We start from the raw sequence: 5,060 nt of genomic DNA, 5'->3' as shown, positions 1-5,060 counted from the left end.
TGTGCAGTTGCTGGGGGTTATCGCCTGCAACCCAGGCATTTACCCTGGCTGGGAATCGAACCTGTGACACTTTGGTTCGCAGCCCGTGCTCAATCCACCGAGCTATGCCAGCCAGGGCCCAGTTTCCTTCTTTATTTGCATGAGAAGTCCCATAAGTTGTGTTGCTGGTCAGAAAGTCTCATCGGTTTTTAAGAATTTATATAAATCTTGCTAACTTGCCCTCCGCAAAGTATACTGATTTTTTCCTCACTAGTGAATGAACTTCAGTGTTATTGTCTCTGTTTTATGCTTCCTTAATGACAAGTATTACTTTGTTTTGAATTTCTTTAATTGCTAAATTATACATTTTTTTATATTACCACTTTTATTTCTTGTGCAAATTATGTCTGTGTAATTATGTTTCTTATGTAATGTCAGCCTGTTTCTCGGTTAGGATATTTGCTTTTTTCTTGCTGTATCTGTGGCACTTAAGTTGGAATTCTCATTCCCCTTCTTTAGTCAAAATGTCGACTTAGATTATTTGAAGGATCTGTAAACAAAAGGCTTTTTTTTTAACACAACTTTTTAAAGCACAGGAACACATGTCTTTGGAGCAAATAATATAAAAATGGATTTTTTGACTACTGAAGAGAAATAGCCCATTTTTTATGCCCCAAATTTGATTTTCTGTCCTGTGTTGGCAGATGAGTTGGGCAGACAGCTCCGCTTCGCCGGCTGCGGCTCCGCCGGTCCCCTCCCCTCTGTCTCCACAGCGTGTGGGGAGTGCTCCCGGGCTCCGGCGGCCGGCGGTGGGTCCAGGCGGCCTGGCGTCGTCTTGCTGCCTAATGCTCCGCATTGACAGAATTCCCCCGCAGGGTCCCCTGAGAGAGGGAGAGGGCGAGGGAGAGGGCGATGACGTGGCTCCTGGCGCACACCTGGAGATGGTGTGCTGGAGCAGGCAGGTGACCTTTCAAGGACACAGGCTGTAAACGCAGCTGGAACAAAAACCACATTTTTGGTTTTGCCCTTTTGGTCCCATGCCCAGACAGGAGGGTCACTGCTCTCAGAAGCCCTCATGACATTGGGCTATTTTTTCCTCTGCTTGAAGTTCACGAAGGCCGGAGGTTAGCAGGCATTGATTTTCCTCAGCTTTTGGAGTGCTCCCGGGGTGCAGACAAACACAGAGCAATTCCTCAGGTGTCCTGACGGTGGCACTGCAGGGCTGCCACTGAAGGCCCCTCGGCGCTGGGAATGGGAGCTCCGCAGCCTTGGAGGAAGGGAGCTGGAGAGAAGGCTGTCAAGTCCAAGTCCACGTCCTGCCGACAGGGCCCCCACTCCCAAGAAGGGCTGTTCTACCTTCCTCGTGGGCACTACGGTTTGAACTCTAAACCTTCCTCGGGAAAGAACAGTTTGCAACTCTATTGCAGTGAATAGTGGGGAAGGGGAAACATTTTTCTTCGTGGTTTTAATGCGGTGTTCACTTTTATTTTGTTAGAGCAGACCTCACGGGCCAGGAGCGTTGGCCCGGGCAGAGCAGGTACAGCAGGAGTGGCTGTGAGAGACGGGGCTCGGGTGGGAGCCGCCCCACCCGCCCGCCGTGGCACCGGGCCCGCTGCAGTGAAAGGCCCCTGCTCCTCCGGTTGTCTTGGAGGCATCACTGTGCTCCGTACTTGCCAGGCTTGGGGGCTGCCCGCTGTCCTCACTCACGAGGGGTGGGGAGCAAAAAAAGTAAGTGCAGGGCCCTGGGAGCGGGGCGGCTGTCCCAGGAGGCCACATCTGCGCGGGGACCTGCCTGAATGATGGGGACCGATCCTCAGGGCCACCGGCTGTTTCAGGGCAGGCAGGGGAGGAGGAGCTGAGGAAGGCAGGAAAGAGAATGGAAGGCGTCCGGGGCCCTAGAGATAGACGCGTCGGAAAAGCCGGCGGTGAGCCAGCAAACGGAAGGTGCCGGGAAGTGAAGATCAGGGGCCACCCAGCCAGCCGGCCGTGAAGCTGGGCGGTGAACACGGCCTCATTATCTCGCAGGGCGGGCGGTGTCCGTGGGGAGGGCGGCCAGGATGAAAGGGCGGACACCGACTGCAGGCTGCCCCTGGTGCTTGGGTGCCAGCCGAGATAAGGGGCTGGTGGCGGTGGGAGAGGAGAGTGGGACTAATGCTCTCCAAGTGCTTAGTTCTCCTTCGGCCTCCTGTCCTCCTCTGGTGTCACCGGCCGCCTCTGCGAGTCCCTCCCAAACTTCCCAGTTCCACTTGTTGAATCGCCTTGTCTCGTCCTGAGCCCATAACCTGCAAGGACAGGCGGATCTGTCACATTCGTCCTCCAGAGTGCCCAGCGCTCCCCTTGGGCTTGAGCTCTCATCGCCTGCCCCCGGCCACCCACCCCCAGGCTGTTTCCAGTCCGTCCCAACGACTGCCCCTTGCCTTGCTTAGACATCTTCCAGGACTCTCTTCTCTCTCTGGAAGCCCTGCTCCCAGAACCAGCGGCTTTCAGGGCTCTGAGTGCAGTCCATCACAGCCCTCCTGCGGGCAGGAAGGGCCTCTCCAAAGTGGACTCCCCATCGCCCTCCAAATATGTCCTGCCTGTTAGAACAACACAGAGCTGTGATAAGAGGTGAGGCTCTGAAGGGGGCGCAATGGCGTCTTGTGCAGATTCCCCAACTGCCTTCCTAAGTCCGGGCTGCTGTGTGCACTGCCCAGAAGTCCCTGGCTGGGGCAGCAGGCGGGGCCTGCCTCCTGACCTGGCTCTCTGCGCACCCAGGGACCTGCACCCACCAGTGCAGGTGCCTTTTTCTGCTGGCTCTGAGGGGTTTCTGCTCACCTGCTTTTCCACAGTGACCAGTGGGCCACTCAGGCCACCCATGCTGCCATGCCACGTGACCCAGCCAGGATACCTGGAAGAACAGTTCGGCGCCTGCTCATGAGCAGGGTCAGTGCCCGTGGGCCCCTCCCCTCCCCACCTGCCCCGAGTTTTGTTCCACACTGTTTCTGGGAGGCAGGTGGTGTTGCCTTGGACCTCCTGTGCCTGCTCAGGCGGAGATGGGGCCCCAGGGTCTCCCCCTTTCCTGTGGGCTCCCTCGGCTCGCTCCCTCCTCCGGCCAGGTGCCCGCAGCTGGCCCTCAGTGTCAGGGCTGCCTCTGTGGGGACAGGACCCGGGGGCACTGGGCCACCGTTCTCCTTTGGCAGACAAGCACGTCCAGCTTACGGAATGTGTGACAGCGTCTGTGTTTTTATTGTTTAACTTAGGAAACTGTATACTTGTACTTTCATTTAGCACACGTTCACTAACTTGATAGCAGGAAGCACTTCCTAATTGTGGGGCTCAGGGAAGCGACTGAATCCCCCGAGTCTCAGTTTCTTCCCTGACGTGGAGATGACGGTTACTTGCCGCAGCGTGGTCCTGCACCTTCCGCACGGTCATGGGTTTACTTGAAAGGGCCTCGCCCAGCACCAGCACGGAGAAGACAGGTGTTCGACCTCCCTGCGGGCCTCCCTGCCGTGTCCGGGAGCCCCGGGAAGGCGCCCCCCATCCTGCGGGCACTGGCGGGAAGGACGCTCCGGGACAGTGCCGCCCGGGCGCTGCGTGCTCCCCACGCTCTGCGCCCAGTTTTCCTTCCAGGCCACGCCTCGTGCAGATTTGCGTGGAGAATCACCTTAGGCCCTCTATGAAGAGCACTTAGAACAGTGTCTGGCACGTGCCTTGTGCAGTAAATAGCAGCTGTTATTTTCATCATTACTCTGTAACCAGTGAGAGAGAAGTGAGCTGAAATCCCACCTTGCTCAAGAGCCAGTAGCGTTTGCAATGACTCGTGCTGGCCCTTCGCTTGTGGGGGGTTGGAGGAAATTCTCCTGGTCGGGAGACTTTCGACTGAGCCGGGGTGAGGCCCCAGTGACGTGAGAAGGCGCCCCGGTCTGGGCCTGCGAGGGGGTCAGCAGCCTCCGCTGCCGTCTCGGTGGGTAGGCTCCATGTCGGGGTCCTGACCAAGGCTCTGGTTTCTCTACGTTTCCATCCCACTGCTGCTGGGTCTTTAGGATACAGATTGTGCTAATTGAGACCTAGAAATGACTTCCCTGAGCTATGACTCTTTCCTTCGAGTGCTGAGGATGCAACATGCTTTCGTGATTCACGGCCAGGATTCTGAGTCAGACTCAGTTCAAATCTCGTCTTTCACTACACTGTACGGCTTTGTGCTAATTGCCTGCCCTCACTGTTCCTTGGCTTCCTTGGCAGGAAAAGTGGGGCATTTATAGCACCCACCTTGCACGGTGGCTTTAGGGCCTACATGTGACAATGTGTGAGACTGTAGAGTGGCCCCTGGAAGGTAGTAAGTGCTCTTATTTATAAGTGCAACAAGTGTAGCCTTAACTTTTTATTATAAAAAATTTCAAAATTATGGAAAGATCAAAAATATAACACAATAAACATCCATATACTCTGCACCTAGATCCAAAACTTAACAAATATTTGACATATTTGCTCTCCATCAATCTATTACTATGCTATTATTATTACTATACTAATTACTATTACTATACTAATACTATTAGCATAGTATAGTAATACTATAGTATTAGCACACTATAGTATTAGTATACTATTCTATTACTATGCTAATACCACTACTATTACTATCTATACGTAAAATTTTTGCCAGCGTGTGAAAGGAAGTTGCCTAGCTGAGATGCTCCACCCCTAAAGACTTATACCGCTCCTGGTAACGAGGGTTTTCTCCCCCATGGCCACACAGTTCCTATCACACATAAGAAAAATCAACTTCATGAAATCATCCAACGTCCTGTCTCTTTCACATTTTCCCATTGTCCCAAGAAGAACAGTTGCGTGGTGCCCAAGTACCACCCCGAGGATTACTTACTTAGTGAGTTCAAAGGGCAGGGAGGGAGCTTTATTACCGAGAGACCTGGCCACGTTAACATAAACATTATGCCGCTAGGTGCGGTCTGCTTACCTGCCATCCATCACCAGGGTTTCTACCCGCAGTCTAATCAAGCCTCTAGACTTCTGCTGCCCAGCGGGGCAGCCACCGGCCAGCCCCGCGTGGTCCCTGGGTCCTTGAGGTGCAGCGGGTC

This window comes from Phyllostomus hastatus, unplaced genomic scaffold, assembly GCF_019186645.2.
Source record: "Phyllostomus hastatus isolate PE091 unplaced genomic scaffold, TTU_PhHast_1.1 phas_contig_148, whole genome shotgun sequence".
Taxonomy (NCBI): domain Eukaryota; kingdom Metazoa; phylum Chordata; class Mammalia; order Chiroptera; family Phyllostomidae; genus Phyllostomus; species Phyllostomus hastatus.
Note: the sequence above shows the minus strand (reverse complement) of the source record.